The sequence below is a fragment of the Rhinolophus hipposideros genome (assembly GCF_964194185.1).
Source record: "Rhinolophus hipposideros genome assembly, chromosome: 6".
NCBI classification, from domain to species: Eukaryota; Metazoa; Chordata; class Mammalia; order Chiroptera; family Rhinolophidae; genus Rhinolophus; species Rhinolophus hipposideros.
The window spans coordinates 92111393-92129438 of record NC_138052.1 but is presented as its reverse complement, the minus strand read 5'-3'; positions in this window follow the sequence as shown (position 1 = coordinate 92129438).

Here is an 18046-nt window from a genome sequence, read left to right as displayed (position 1 = left end):
CTTGTAGTTCAGAATGTTCTTAGATAGAAATAGAATCATTGCAGACATAACCAATGAAGTTGAGGTCAGACTGGAATAGGGTTGGTCCCCAATCCATATTGACGGGTGTTCTTATTAAAAGGAGACATTTGGACATAGGCATGCACACAGGGAGAATGCCATGTAAAATTGATGGCAGAGATGCAGTGATGTTCTACCAGAGATCGCCAGCAAACCACCAGAAGCTAAAAGGAGGCCTAAAACAGATTCTCTCCCACAGCCCTCAGCTGTCACCAACCCTGCTAACATCTTAATCTTGCACTTCTGGTCTCCAAAACTGTGAGATCATAAAGTTTTGTTGTTTAAGCCATCTAGTTTGTGGTCCTTTGTTATGACAGTTCTAGCAAACTCATATACTATTCTAAAACTGGTAATATATAAATCCATCATTATTCTTGATTTTCTAAAGTAGAGGTGTGGAGAAAAAAAAAAGGAATAGTTTCCCTGCTGTACCCACCCCCTTACACACCAAGGTTTTACTATTTGGGTCATACACACCATGTTGTTTTGTGTACCTCACTCAAGCTAGTGAGAGGGCTTCCAATTGAACCCCTGAGAGAGACTGGGGTTATTAGCAGGCATGAAAACTGGCCTTCAGCCACTGGCTGGAATCTTGAGAGGCTCCAGAAACACATCCACCACTTGAGGCTATCATGGACAGAGTACTGGGTGTGACCTTGTACATACACCTCCTGGGGTTTGAGGATACATGAGTTCTGGATTAGTACCTCCTTCTCCAGAGAATCCCATGACATTTGATGACTTTAATTTGTTTTTATAGAGGTAACATGTCACAGAAAGCTGGCTCTGGAGTCAGATTAGCCAGGTTGAAACCATGGTTTCTCCATTTACTAGACATGTTACTTTGGGTAACATACTTAACCTTACTGTTTATCAATTTCCACATTTTTTTAAAATGAAATGATAATAATTGCGCTTCTTTTACAAGTTTCTTGTAGAAATTAACTATAATGTAAAGTGTATAGGATAGTATCAGATATATAGGAAGCATTTAATAAATATCAATTATTACTATTACTATTATTATTATTATTATTATTATTATTTAGTGTAATTTTCTAAAAAAGCCTGTATCCACTGAAATGTGGGGGGAAATCTCACAGTCAAAACTTGGCCAAATAATTCTCCTATAGCTCTTTTGTGTTCAGCACTGTGACTGAATAAAGATAAAATCCTATAATATAAAATGGGTGACCTTTATAGTTTCAAAAAGGATAAAGAAATGCCCCCAAAAACTTCCTTCTCACTTCATCACACCTGAATTTTTTTCTAATGGGATCTGGAGCCAGCTCAAGGAGGTGGGACCAAGCAGTGAACAGGTAGGGGAAGGAGGGTTATCCTTGGGGAGGATGCCAGCAGTAACTCAGCTATGGAAGAGAACACTAAGCCTTAAGAGATACCTCATACGGAAACTGAGCCTGAGAACCCCATACCAGGTCATGATGGGAGGGAGGTAGAATGAAACCCGGATTGGGGATGTTCCTTGGTTTTTGACAAGGCAGAGGCAAACCTTTTTTAGAGAAAAGTTATCCCAGTTAAAGCATTCAGTTCTTCCACAAATAAAGACCAAGTAAGAAGTCCACAGATACCAACAAGTGCCAAGAAAAGGTAAGTGACTATATATGAGAGCCAACAGGAATATAAAATGGTACTGTTATTTCTTCAAGGATTACAGGTATTGGCATTGCTAAATCCAGAATATCAAACAGCTATGCATTCAAGTATTAAAGAAACAAAGGATTCAAAGGTGACCATACAAAAAGAGATCATCAGGAAAAACAGGAAGAATTATTTAAAAACAGAATATCTCGTGATACAAAAACTGTAACTTTGAATTTAAAAATTTAATTGCCTAAATAGAAGTTTAGAAATAGTTGAAATATGCAGTGAACTAGACAGAGTATATAGAACTAGAGGATAGATCAGAAATTACACAGGATGTATCATATACAGAGCACTGAAGATCATTAAGAAACAGGGTAATGACTCAATGCGTAAAAGTTAGATAATAGGTTACACAATAGAAAAATGCACAAAGTACATTTAAAAAGCTTTATACCAATGAGTAAATACATATGGCTGACATGTGAAAAGCTCTTTAATTTTATTAGTGATCTAAGAAACACAGATTCTAGTTTACATTCATTAAATTGGCAAATAATACTTAGAAACCTGACAAACATTAAATGTTTAAACAGATATGGAGCAACAAGAACACATGTACTCCTGAGGAAGTTGTAATTCATACAACCACTTTGGAATACAATTTATTTTCCATTTTACAGGAGATGTGAAACCATGTATATTTATAGCCCAGGAAATCTCTCTCTTAAAGAAATGCCTGCATACGTACATGATGAGAAGGGTACCAAAATGTTCCAAACGCCTAGGAGGAGAAAAGTTCATCCATGGGAAAAATAAACACTTTTTTGTGTAATCACCATAGAGTATCATACAGCAGTAAAAATGGAAGAGTCCCACCTACAAATAACTTAGATGACTTTTAGAAATATAGCGAGTTAAAAATACAAATCCTGGGATACTATATATAAATCTCATTAAGCATTGTATGGTTAGGCATAGCTATATATGTGGTAAAACTATTTTTTAAAGCAGGGAACCAATCAATGTAAAATGAAAGATATTGGTTACATCTGAGAAAGAGGCAGGGGGATAAGATGAGGAACCAATGCATAGATGAAAGTTGTGTTCAAGGATATTAATTACAAAATTATAAGGATAAAAACTGTCTCATTTAAGAAAACTACATATTGGATTCCCATCCCTAAATGTAGAAAATCGAGCTAATATTTGGTTCCGGTTAGACATGCTGGGAAATTCAGCATAATGTTATAAAAAGAAGAAATCGTCTCTTAAAGTGGACATATCTGACCAGCCTCACTATTCCACCATATGACATAACAGTACACAAATTCAGTAAATTCAAGGTAAAAAAGGCTTACCTTCCCAGAAAACCCACTTAAAATGATAACATTTTCCTAGTGTTTTGGTTGGCTGTTTAATTGGAGGCCACATGGTTTCAAATGACAGTCCAGTAAAAGTATGCTAACTCAAGGCTGGCATTATAAAGGATTACTTGAGAATATGCACATTGTGATGAAAGTCAAATACATGAAAAACATGTGATGACTCACTGGGTTGGCTAGAAACATCTGTCACTGAAAGAACAAAATGCGGCAAGATGGACTTCCTCCAAAGATAAAATAAAAATTTTCTATGGTCTTAAACAGGAATGTGTTTACAGTGCAGTTGAAATGTCAGTCTTTTCATGAGTAAATCCATTGAAGCAACTTATAAATCATTCCTCAGATTTGGAGATCAACTTAAAATCCTTGGACTACAAAATAGAAAGGGAACAAGGGCCTAAGTATTTACTTTTTAGGGATCACTGGTCAATCCAACTTCTTTGTATTTCTCTCATATTTGGGATCAATGTTTTTTTCTCTTGTTATTGCTCAGAAAATCATAGGGAATTATCCTGTATCTATCAGCACTGAAATCATGCCTATTCTTCTTTCAAAACATATTTACATTAAACCGCTTAGTGAAAATCTAGGCAGATATTTTACTAAACAAATAAACAAAGCAATAGAAGTATTATTAGTCTCCCAAAAAAGCATAAAATTCTGAACAACATTCAGAAGTAATTTTAATAAAGAATAATTTTTAATACAAATTTCTCTAATGAAGGTTAAATTATTGGTAACTGGCATTGCAATACATATGTGTGTATGTAATTTAAATATTTTATTAATTATTAATGTATTGGCTTGTTGAGTTCCTGTGTGCTCAATGCTATTAAAAGACCATCTAGAATTTGCGATGGATATCTCTGCAGAAAACATATGAATTTTCTTCTAGTTTCTAAAAGTCAGCAGATTGTGGGCATTTATAAACTTCATAGGGCAAAACACACCACCACGAAAACAGGGACCACATTCGAGAAGTTATTTATCCTAAGCACTCTACATATGATGGTTTTTAAACCTATAAAACAGCACTTAAAAAATCATCATTAATCTCACTTTATAGATAAGGAAATCCAAGCTCAGAAAGATAAACAATTTATGTTCACAGAGTTTATGAGTATAAAAATGTGAATTCAAACCAAGATTGGCATTATTTCAAGGCCCATGTCATTTGCTCCAAAATCAGGATGATTGTCAACTTGACACATTCTTACCTGACACAAGTCTTTGAAGGACTCATTCCTGACTTGGCTCAGTCTCTGTTCATTTCACTTATCTGTTCCACAAATATTTACTGAACACTTTCTCTCTGCAAGGCACTATGTCATGAATTGAGGATAGAGAGAATCAAAGATGATAGAGTCTTTAGAATTAGAGAGTATTTATGGCCAGCTGTTGGAAAATCTCTCCAAGAGGGAAACACCTATGAATGCAAATGTCCACAAATGACTGACTGGGGCTGCCAAAAAGACCTCAGAGGACTGGCAGCAGGTATGCCCTGGGCAGTGGAATAAGCTGTGAAGAATGGTTATGGTTACAAATAGGCAATAACCAACTGGTAATGGCTGAAGAGGCAGGGTATGGCCCTGCAGTTAGAATGGGTGGTTTGGAATCAGAGCTTTGCCATTCACAAGCTGTGCAAACTGGAACAATTAGCTGAACCTTTTCATGTTTGTCTCCTCTGCTGTAAAACAGGACAACAATAAAACTCAATTCCTTGTCAGAATTAGTAGAAAGCATATAAAGTACCAGACACACAGAAAATACTCAAACACTACTGTTACTGCTATCATTTTTCCCACCCCTGAACTTCTCTATCACATATCCAAAACGTACTCTTACTTAACAGAACATCATTATCCACTCAGTTCAAGGGAAAAAAGTTATCACATGATAAAGTTGTTATCAGTGCAGAATTTTCAGTTTTGGAATGACTTTAAATTAGAAATAAGTGTCTCTTGAAAATTATTATTTTTTCTTTATTACGTGCTGAAATACACAATAAATATATTTGAAGTTGGTTATGGCCGTTTAAAAATATAAAAGCTTAGTGAACACACAATGTGATTTATAGATGATGTAATACAGAATTGTATACCTGAAATTTATGTAACTTTACTAACAATTATCACCCCAATAAACTTTAATTGAAAAATATATATAAAATCTCAAGTGGATTTTTTTCTTCCATTTTGTTTGTTCTTAGTCAAGCCCCATATGTGTGTCACCTTCAAACTATGATGTGGAGCTGAGGCCTCCCCTTTCCTCTTGTCAGGAATTCTCACAATTGGCTTCTCATCGAACCCACAGACGTTTAAAAACTACTGGTGTCTGGGTTCTCACCCCTGGAGATTCTGATTAAATTGTCTGAGAGAAAGCCTTAAAATCAGGATTTTTAAAGCTCCCCAAACAATTCTATGTGCAGTCAAGGCTGGAGCCACCTCCTTGCCCACCCCTAAATAGCTTCATGATACACCTGTCATTGACTAATTAAAATTCCTTGTGTGGGTTATAGTAGAAGAGAAAAGTAATGAACTGTATAATATAGCTGAGAAAATTACCAGAAACAGGGAAGGAAAAAAATGACAGCACGATCAAGGAATATGGTGGGTAAAATGACAGGTTCTACATACTATATCTTTCAGAATAATAAGATAATAAGGTAGACACTGATATGGCTAAGAATTGTTCATTCTTGAAGGAAGATGAAAAACTCCCAGTTTGAAAAAGTACGTTAAGTTGGGAACAGGAAGAGGCTCAGAGGACAGGATTTGGTATTCAAAAATAGAGCTATATCCATGGGGGTCAAGATCTACATGATAAATGGAATATGTTTGTAGCTTAGTTACAAATAGATAAAATACCATTAAATGCAGTGATAAAGATAATAATCTATGCCAGACACTACATGAGGTATTTATATTTCCACATCTACTAAAGCCTCTACCATAAAGTCATTATTATTATCCTCAATTATAGTTGAGAACACAGATTAAACAACATTAAATGTAGGTTACAGAGGTTGAACATGGCAGAGGCATAATTTGAGCCTAGATATACTCGGCTTGTGCAGCAAATGAGCCAAACAATTAACTTGGCTCTGAGTCAGTGAGTGGGCAATGTCTTTTGGGAGATCACCAGTTATAGGAAACAAAGAGAAACTGGAATTCTCATTAAGTCACCAGTGCAAGTCTTAAAGCTAATGGAATAGCAAACTTCTGCTCTTCTTTTCATGTACGGGTATGCTGATCTCACAAATGATTGCTTCAAAGCGCTTTCATGACAGAGCACACATAAGACAAATAATTTCAGGATAGAGTAAAATTAAGAGTGCATATTTTTTTTTGCTTATTCACTAGAAAGTTACATAACACTCAAAACCACCCATGTTGTTTTTATTATGATTTGGGAGCAATGTTTGCACAGGAGGTGAGACGTAATAAAATGATCTCACTTTAATATATGCCAAAAAGATTTGAAAGTAAAGTGTGAAAAACTATTCTCAATAAAAACACAAAAAATCATTCAAAACATCCCTGGGAGCCTGGCCATTAGGTTGTAGCAGCACATGCAAGGATGGTTTTAGTAGTTAGTTAGTTAGTTAGTTAATTAGTTAGTTAGTTAGTTTTGAGAATCCATTGCATCTGGACCCTTTGCAGTTTTATAGTCCTGAAAACTAGAATGCCTGCATAAAAGTTTTTTTGTATATGCTCAAGTATTGTATGTGTGTTGGAATTTCCTCGCAGCAGTAATTGCTAATTAATGTGTTTATCCTTTCTGGATACACACAAACAACACACAAACAGATCGACCACAAACAACAATAGGTATGCAAATTTGCCCTCAGTAGAATAGCTATGTACACATCTGATTTCCCTCACCAGAAGGTTCCCTCAGCCTCTTCTCCTTGGGATGGTAGTAACCTGGGCTCTTCCATAGAAAATGCTCGCATAACTGGGAAATCCAAAGGCTACCTGAGACCCAACTAGACCCAGGATCTCAAATATTCTGAGCTTCCCCCTCAGCCCTTTTGCCTTTTTATTTTTCAGTTCCCCCAGCCCCACCCCCATCACTTCCCTCTGCTTGTTGGTATTATCCTCCCTGCTAGGCGGGCTTTTATTTTTTTGTAAGTCATAATCTGCATTCTTAGACACTGTGGTCAGCAGTAGACAGAAGCAATGGAATCCTTTGAGCAGGGAGTTGGGAGCAGTCTGCTCAGGACACAGACAATGATAAAACCCATGAACGGTCAGTGTGTTTTTATTATTCAGTTGGTGCAAAAGTAATTGCGCTTTAAAAGGTTAAAAAAAATTTGAAAAAAACCACAATTGCTTTTGCACCAACTTAATATCACCAAACATGGGCAATGTAAAACCATGTGGGCAGTGAAATACTACTCTCTGAAATAGTACTTTATATAATCCAACTTGTAAACAATTTCCAGGGTTACCATTGAGTTTTAATAACGCGCATGTAAGCTTCCAATGAGCACCTTTATCTGACTTCCCCATTAATAAATGTAGTATTCTACACGGAAGCTAGTTTGGGGAAATCCCAGTTATAGAGTCAACCTCCACCACACACAGCCTCAGTGACATGCATTAATTTCGAGAGTAAGTGCACAAAGTCTTGGAACCATTTGAGCTTCATTAGGCACAGTTCATGTCTCCAACTCCTCCATGTTCTTGGGTGTAAACAGGAGATTCAGAATAAATAGTGGTAGCTGTATATAGCTTTTCTTTTCTGAGTTATTATTATCTTTTTTGATGTAAGTTTTAGATGAGGCTACTGAGACACAAATTTGCAAACAGCCAGAATCATACTTGAACAATGTGCAGTGATACACTGGGCCAAAATTGTTCCTTGTGAAGAATGTCATTGACTATGCAACAATGAAATGTCAATAAATAGAATTTATAAAGAGAAAAATTTTTTCAAAGAAGAATGCAAGGAGAAATGACAAAAGATGATGGCATTGCCTTGCCAGGTATAACTGAAAAGCAGTATTTGAATGCCTTGATCATTTTCACCAAGAACAAGACACTTGTTCTAAATCAATGAATCAAGTAAAGCCATTTAGTCATTTACTCTGATTTTTGCAGAAGAAGGAAAAGTTGGAGGTTCCTTCCAAATATAATAGAAGGATGTGCTACATTTTCTGGTGAAGATATTTTAGTGGAAATATTTCAATTATAGAGATATTTGATTGCTTCTAGAATCAACTCTGAAGAAATAAAGATCCTAAATACTGTTGCAATTTCTTGAATTTATTATGAAATATAATTTTTATGAATTTGCGCCAAACGTATCTTTATGTTTAAGACTTTTGTTAACTATTTTTCGATCTGCTGCTACATATGAAAGAAACATTTCATAACTAAAATGAATAAAATGCATCCATTGATCAGATGTAAGCATATCCATGCAAAGAACAATTTTAACAGTCATTGGAAAATTTGGAGAAAACTGAAATTATAATGCTTTTATCACTGTGGTAGACTAATATATTGGTATAGGCTTTTTCTCTTTAGAAAAAAATACAGTAATGGCATTGCATAATTGAAAGTTGCTAAGAAAGTAGATCTTAAAGATCCTCATCACAAGAAAAGAAATTGGAACTATTTATGGTGATAGAGGTTAACTAGACTTATTACGGTGATCATTTCACAATATATACAATATTGAATCATGTTGTACACCTAAAGCTAATATAATGTTATATGTCAATTATGTCTCAATAAAAAATACATTAAAAATTTAAAACACAGTATTACAATTAGAAAATAATCCATTACTTTTTCCTCTTTTGTTCCTTAACATTTATTTTATTTTTATTTTAAATTTATTTTACTTTTTTGCTGATATAATTTATATATGAAGTTCAATTAAAGAAAATTTTCACTGCATCTCTTTTCTTACAGTAATTTTTCAAGATTATTACTGAAAATAATCTTTTCATATATAGGATGGTGTCAAAAAAAGATCTGGTCCAAGTGTCAAATTTGCCAGTTACATCACAGACAAGAGTGTGTCTCTTCATGCGTGAATCATTCCTTCTTGCTCTCTATTTCTTCTTCTATCCCTCTACTTCTACCTCCTGCAGGAAGAGATGAGAGAATGGAGTAAAGGAAAGGACCAAACTTCATTGTCTGCTCCCCGTCCAGCTGTGGGCGTCTGTTTGCTGCTCCATGTCCTTTGGGAAACAAGTGTTTAAAGACTTGACTTGTCATGAGTTCCAGAACTGAGTTTCCTCAGGAGGTTTTTTGTAAGCTCTGCTCCACACAGTTTCCTGGTGTGGCTGATGTGATTTTGACCACTATTTGTCACTCCTACATCTCAGCTTGTATTTGGAAGTACATCCCACAGCCTTCCATGCTGGGGTCTCCTTATGTGGCAGACCACACTCTTGGGGAAGGAACCAGCTGTTTTATTGTGTCCATTAAGCCTAAAGGAAACCCAGGAATCCCTGTCATCCCAAATAGCAGGAGCAAAGGCTGTCTGAGTATTGTCTGTTCTCCTGCTTACAGAATTCTCCAGCGTAGTGAGCACCTTTCTTGATGTTCGCACACACCCCAGCTCCAGGGTGTGCCTATGAGGCACTCCCAAAATTCCACACTGAGCACTTTGCCCCATGGCAGCCCCAAATGGGCATAGAGAATTTTCTGCAGCATGAGTTTCTACCATATTTCCCCCAAAATAAAACCAGGCCTTGTATTAATTTTTGCTCCAAAAGATGCATTAGGGCTTATGTTCAGGGGATGTTCTCCTGAAAAATCATGCTAGGGCTTATTTTCTGGTTAGGTCTTATTTTCGGGGAAATGTGGTCTATGGAATGCAATGCTGGCCTCCCATTCTTGTTCACGATCCCAGTCTCATTCAGTGTTTTGTTGTTTTGTTTTATTTCTGTTTTGGAGGCTCATTCACTAGGCTGTTTGTTTTCCATTGGTTATCCTTCTGGTTACAGTTGGGAATTGAGGGTCCCAGAGTTTGCATGCTCTTAGTATGTTGTGGGGGTGAGCGCTTATCTACTCACTTTAGCATGAAAGATAATTTCTTATTTTTCCTTTCCTCTTTTTTTTTTTTTTTTTTAAAGCTTTGGGATTAGCATTCAATAGAGAGGAAAGAGGTCTCTCCAATAGAGACAAGCGTGGCAATAACTGTTGGACTGGTGTAGACTTAGGAAGACTTTTAGGCAGGAATGGAAAGTGTTGCAGTTTATGACTTCTTTGGTCTCTGCGAACTAAAGGATGAGACTGTCTTTCAAAGATACAAGAGAGATGAAAGAGATGGTAGATTTAAAGAGATCAAAGATGTTTCCAAAAGGGTTTTTTTTTGTTTTTCTTTTTTTGTAACCTTCTAAAGACTAATATGGAGAGCAAGCTAATATGGGAGAACACATCTAATTCATTAATTGTTGAGCACCCACTATGTACACTATACTATCCAAAAGGGAGGAGGTGCAGGGGCTGAAGGGTTGACAAAGATAAACTTCACCTATCCAACAGTGTCTCTGAAGACAAGCTGAGTGTTCATGGTCAGATTCACAGAATTTCTGACTTTTTGCTCAAATTATCCCCAGACACTTCATTTCTGAAATTAGAAAGATAGAAAAGAACACACTAAGAACAATAAAATAAAGATATAAAATAAAATGAAATGCTCAATAAAGAACAAAAAATGAAGTGTTTGTTTTTGATAACACAACTATTCTTTTCAATAGTAATTTGGCTTCTTAAACATTTCTATATATACATATCTGTGTGTATATACATGTACATTTATGTATTTATATCATATATATGTTTACATGTATGTATTTATGTATATTTATATGTAATTCTTCTATGCTGCATTGAAAAATTAAAGCTTCCAATTATGTTTTAAGGAGTCTATCATATAGCTTAAAACATGTTATATAGATCTCAGGTAGATCATTGGTAGGAGAATTAGTGTGCATGGGGGAGCATACTAATTTTTCAAGTCTAAGTGATAAGTTTTCAAATAGACCTTCTTTTCTATCCCCTTAGAGGTATATGCAGAACACATCATAATCGCTTCTTAAATTTAGCATGTTGTTTTGCTATTTTTAGTCTCCTAATTCCTTTTTCAACTGTTTAGTCCACAGCCTGCAAAGTCTTTGGAAATGATCCCTTGGTGGACTTAGTATATTTTATAAAGGATCAACAAAAAGTCCTTTTATTTTCATGCTTCTTGTGTAAGTTTTCCACACCCAACTTCAGAGTAAATAACCACCACTCTGTGTGCTGTAAATGCACATGATAGTCAATGTTTTCCTAATTTGCTTTTCATGAACAACCAGCACTGCATGTTTTCAAAAGAAGACATATTTTATTTTCACACCTAGGGAAGGACATGCAGAACTTTCATATTCCTTTCTTAAGTGACAAATGCTACTATTACCACAATGCTATTTGTTCCTGGTTGATTTCCTTTGCTTTTCGAAGAGAATTTTCCTTTGTGAGTCATCTACTATGACTCTCACATTACTTTCATTTGACATCTTATATAAAAGGCTGTAATTCCCATTTTCACAGAGGAATAATTTCCAGAACAGCATCCTAATAGTAGGTCAGCAGTTACATTCTAAACCTCGCGCCTACAGGAATACTTTCTTTTATGTTTGGCAGAAATATCACCTCAATTACCTGTAGTTGCCCTTTCTAAAATTGTCTGTTAAATGTGTCTCCAAACAGAAGAATATAAAATAGAGAGAGCTCATCTTCCTGCAAGCAAAGGATAACCAGAGTTATTAAGGTGAAAGGGATGCTTTCTCTGATTGATAGTGTGTAAAAGAATGAGGAAGTGAGAGAACAGAAAAGGCTGAGGAAACAGGAACAGAAACATGGGCCCACAAAGAGTAAAAAAGACTTTGCTGAGAGATCCAAGATGGCGGAGTATATAAACACTGTGCCTGCTTTCTTCCATGAACATATTATAATTACAACTAAATTATAGAATAATCAATTTAGACAATAATCTGAAGTCTAGTTGAGCAGAAGATATAAAAAAGAAGCCACGTCAAGACTGGTAGGAGGGGCAGAGGTTGGCCCCAAACCTCCATGTGGTAGTTGAGAATCGGGAGGGATATCTCAGCCATGAAGTTTCCCCCCAAAGGGAAAGCAAGGGATTGAGAACCTACTTGAAGAAACAATGACTGAAAACTTTCCTAACTTAGTGAATGAAATCGATATATAAGTCCAGGAAGTGAAAAGAGTCCCAAACAAGATGAACCCAGACAGGCCAAAACCAAGTCACATTATAATTAAAATGGCAAAGGTTAAAGACAAAGAGAGAATCATAAAAGCAGCAAGAGAAAGGCAACTAGTAACTTATAAAGGAACTCCCATAAGATTTTCAGCTGTGTTCTCAACAGAAACTTTGCAGGCCAGAAGGGATTGGCACAAAATATTCAACATGACAAAGCAAGGACTTACAACCAAGAGTACTCTGCCCAGCACGGCTACCATTTAAAATTGAAGGACAGATTAAGAGCTTGCCAGACAAGAAAAAGCTAAAGGAGTTCATCACCACCAAACCAGATTTATAAGGAATGCTAGAGAGACTTCTTTAAGATGGAAAAAAAGAAAAAAAAAATCAAAATTATGAATAATAAAATAGCAATAGCTACATATGTATCAACAATTACTTTCAATGTAAGTGGATTAAATTCTCCAATCAAAAGACATAGGAGGACTGAATAGATAAGAAAACAAAACCCTCACCTATGCTGCCTAGAAAAGACTCACTTCAGATTGATAGACACACAGACAGAAAGTAAAAGGATAGAAAAACATACTCCATGAAAATGAAAACAAACAAATAAAAAATCTTGGGTAGCAATACTTATATCAGACAAAATGGACTTTAAACAAAGGCTATAGGAAGAGACAGAGAAGGACCCAATAATCCCACTTCAGGGTACTGATCCCGAAAAACCTAAATGCTACATCTAGGGGATGTATTCATTTATATGTTCATTACAGCATTGTTTACAATGGCCAAGATGTGGAGGCAACCTGGGTGTCCATCAATGGAAGAATGGATAAAAAGGGGATGGTACATACATACAACGGAATATTGCTCAGCCATGGAAGGGAATGGGTTCTCACCATCTGTGCCAACATGAATGGACCTGAATGGTATTGTGCTGTGTTAAGTATGTCAGATAGAGAAAGACAGATGCAATATTTCACATATGTTTGGAATCTAAAGAACAAAATAAATAAACAAAACAGAAATAAACTTATAGATACAGAAAACATTTAGATGGTTGCCAGATCAGAGGGGCACTTGGGTGTGTGGGTGGAAAAGGGGAAGGGATTAAGAAGTACAAATTGGTTGTTAAAAAGTAGTTATGGGGATGTAGGTTATAGCATAAGGAATATAGTCAATAATATTGTAATAATTATGTATGGTGTCAGATGGAAACTAGAATTTATCGGGGTGATAGATGGGAAGAGTTGGGAGCAGGTGAAAAAGGTGAAGGGATTAAGAAGTTACAAAACAGTCATGGGATTTAAAGTAAAGCAGAGGGAATATTAGCCAATAATATGGTAATAGCTATGAATAGTGCCAGGTGGGTTCTAGACTAGTCAGCGAGATCATTTCTTATATAAATGTCTAACCATTATACTATACACCTGAAATTAATATAAAATAATATTAAATGCCAACTGTAACTGATAAATTTTAAAAGGGGAGGAAAAGTGAAGGGGAATAAGAGGTCCAGTTTTCCAGATATAGAACAAATATATCATGGGGATGTAATGTACAGCATAGGGAATATAGTCAATAATATTGTGATAGCATAGCATGGTGTCAGATGGTTGCTGAACATATCATGGTGATCACTTCTTTAGGTATATAAATAGGTGTTGTGTACCCCCTGAAACTAATACAATATTGTGTGTTAGCTATATTTTTAATAAAAATATTTTAAAAATAAAATATTATAATGTAAAATACTTTGCTTCCCGGGAGCATTTAGAATAAAAATGCTGCCTTGGCCTTCCACTAGATGGCCTTGTTTTGCAATCTACCACAGTGGGCTTGAAGCTGGGATCCCAGCCAATGGGCAATTTGAAAGGATGAAGTTTCGTCAGCCTGGTTGCCCTGAGTCAACTACCACCCCCATTTCTATGGCTCCATATGCTCTACAGAAACCAAGGACTGAGTTCAAGTCCAAGAGGGTACAGTGGGAAAACTTGAAGATTAAAATCTGGTTTGGATATTATATATGTTGATGAGTCTACATATTGGTCATAACTCATTGATTGTCTCCTTTAAAGCAATGTTTTATTATTTGTGTATTAGATCCGAACTTTTAGTTATAAAAATGACAACCTATATGGAATATGCTTGTGATAACAATGCTATTTTGTGCCATGTTCCTGATATAACTTGTGGTAATATAATTATCTTTTCTGGTAATTAAAAAAAGATAATATTCAGAATTTTTAAAAAACACTAAAACTTGGTTCCATTTTTGGTACCACCATTGAAGTTAATTCCAACTCTCCCTTGTTTCATCCATAATGTGAGAATTATATCTGTTATACTAAGATCATAGGTAGGTGTGAACATCACAAAATTTTAACACTCTTCTCTGAATTTATACAATTTCAATCACATACAAAAAGAAATCACATCTGCTCCTATACAGTTTTGTTCCCCAATTATATGTATGACTCATAAATGTTTTACTGTAAATTTGTAACCCATTTAATGATCTAATGAGATGAAAAGCCCTTTTTTTATCTTGGACTAGATCTTTATAACCTCCAGCAGCTATCACAACATACTGAGTATACACTACTGCTCAATAAACATTTTTTGAGTGAATAAATTAAAGAAGTGTTTATTGAGCACCAACTATTGCTAAATACTATAGTAGGCATGAAAGGGAATATACCTGTTAATCAAATCAAGATTCTATGTGAAAAAATAACACATGTACACATACTCAATAAGGTAATTAGTCCTCTAAAAGTGATGTCATTTGAACAACAAAAAAAGGATTAGCATGGGAAGAAATTGGACCTTCTTGGCTCTTGGGTAGATTTAGAGGAAATCAGTAAGGATATATATTAGCAACAAGGATTCAGTTGTCCAAAATGAAAACTGATTGCAAAAACCAGAAGGACCATTCATTAAATGCTAGTCAGAGGTACAAATCTCTCTCTCTCTCTCTCTCTCTCTCTCTCTCTCTCTCTCTCTCTCTCTCTCCCCATACATACAAACATACAGAAAACTTATTTTCTCCATATCTCTGAGTAACACTTAGAAATATGGACAGAGAAAAGCAAAGCTAATTTAAAAAGTATTAGTACATTATTGATTTAATAACTTTATGATTCCCCAGAGTGTCATCAATTCTCATATAAATACGTATTGCTAATAGGTTCTTTACAAATAAAATCTCTAGAAAAATTCATCTTTCAATTCCATTCAAAAATAAATTCACATCCCGTTTCCTCATTAGAAAAGGAAGAGGGGCTTGTGGGAATCAGAGGAACAACTCTCTTTTGCTTGAGTTGTCTGAATGTAGGGAACTCTGGCTAAGGAGTTGGAACCAGAGACTGTGACACTTACTAAAGCCACCGTGGCTCTCAAAATTCAGTTCAATGAAAGCATTGGATTTGGAGAATGTGTCCCTTGAGGCCACCAGAGGGGTTTCAGACAGGGAACTTGTGTAGCCACAGAAAGGCTTCTTACAGTAACACAACTCCAGGAGGACATGTGCTCCTCTATTTAGTGATTTTACACAAACTTTTCATAGACTTGTAATAATGTTATAATCACTTCACATATGACATCAAGACCAATCACTTGTTATGTCCCCCATCCCAGGCAGCCTATTAGTAGACCTGGCCGGTTGTGCTCACTGGGGATTCCAAGGCTGCAATGACTTTTTAAAACATTTGACAAGGTTGTTGTGTCTCTTCAATCTTTGAAAAGCTGATATCTGTTTTTTTTCACCAGACATAATTTACCTGGTCCCCCTGTCTGTTTACCATCAAATAGAATTTGAAAGAACCCCTTAGTTACCTCTGGTTTTAAAAAGAAAAAGTATAAAACCATGTATTAAAGTTTGCATTATATCAATCAAAATTGTTTTCATAAAACAGTGGAAACATTTATTCATGACTTGCAACTTCTTTCTATAAACTGAAAACATCCCTATTACCAAGAAAAGGTCTAGCGGCAGTGGCCTTGCTTAGCTATGGTATGAACAAACCTTTTAATGTGGAACACAAAGGTTTGCATGCTGGTCTGCTAACAGCGGAGTGCAGGCTAAGAAGTTTTATCATTGTTGGCTCAACAGACTACCATCTGTGCTGAAAGCTATTTTATACTGGTCAGCACGTTGTGTTCCTGAGACATCCTATTCCTGTCATCACAGATATCAGGAATCTCTCAGACAGCTATTGAAAATCTGAAAAATCTGAAACCACATTCAAGATGAGGGTGGGTCATTTGGTCTGTGGCTCCACCTGCTTCGTGGAAATCTGCCTCCTGTGTCTTCTCTTTAGCCATGGAAAACAGTTTGGTGCCCTGGTGATTATTTAGTTGTCAGAAAAAAATCTAAATCTGGGGTTTGAGAGGTTGTTCTCTGAAGCAAAACTGGACTGTGAATTAGGGAATGAAAGTACTTTACAAATATGCTAGAGTTGACATGGGGCTCCGGGGTCCCAATTAGGGACACTGGGCTTTATGCTCTCCAGTGGCTGCTTCTGCACATCGTTAGTAAACATAAAAGCCTTCGTTAAAATGCTCCCCAGACAATGCTTAGATTAGCAAGAGTTTCAGCTTGAGCAAATTAGAGTGACTTCTCAGACCTCTTCTCCTGTGTAAACCTACCATTCCTAGAGATTAACTCCTGCATTTTGTAAAGAATTTTGACATAATTAGTCAGAGGGTGTTTTAAAGTGTCATATGTGGTGATGTACAAGCACTACTCACTTCAAGTCTCCTATTCGTCACCCTCCCCAACAAATGCATGGTGGCAAAAATGAATGCTCACTGACCCATATGACAATCTCCTAGGTGTAAATTTGGTTTCATGAAATGGAAACGTTCACCAAACGAAATGCTTTTACAAATGAGGCTGGAAATCTTTCAAGGACAGAGTTTGTGGAAAGGTTTCTCACACTTCCAGATTGGAATTAACTGGGAAAATCTACACAGACAGTGCTTAAGCTCATGCATCACATATAAGGACAATGTACTCTTTCCTCTTGGGATCCAGGTCTAACTCTGGGGGGTCCATAGCTAACTCTGAATTTCAGAGTCAGCCACACATTCTTCTACCTTCACTGGCTGAGAAGAATGTTTTCACTCAGGGTTTCTGAAGACTTGGACTCTTTACTAGATAATATCTCATTAATTTCCTTTGAAGAGGAAATCATTTAAAGAAATTCGAGGGTAGTGACTATTCCACTGATTTCTGGAGGGGTGGGGAGGAAAGAGCTGAAGGATCGGTATTGTGCTGAGTGGCCCCTGAGATTCTTGTTGTCTCCAGGCCTCTTTCTAGTCTATTCCCTTGTGTTGGATATTCTGATAGTAATCATGACCCAACGCTTTATCTCACAGCGATGCCCTTAAACTCTTTCAGGTTACTCTCATGTCACCTACCACTTAGCTATACAGCATAGTGTCATGGAAATAACATTAAGCTTAAAATGAAAATGCTCATTTTCTTATTTCTACCATTTACCAGGTTCCAGACTCTGTGCCGTTCACCTAACTGCTCTCATATTCCATTTTCTCATTCATTCATTTGTTCATTCATTTATTAAACAAATATTCATTGAGTGTGTACTCTAGGCCAGGTACAGTTCTTGATACTAACAATAAAATGTTGTCCCTAAACAGATTGTGATTACTGGCCTTCAAGATGACCATTATCAATTGCTTCCCTCCCCTATGCTGAATACTTTTCCCCACTGCAAGGTGAAATCAATTTCCTCTTCCCT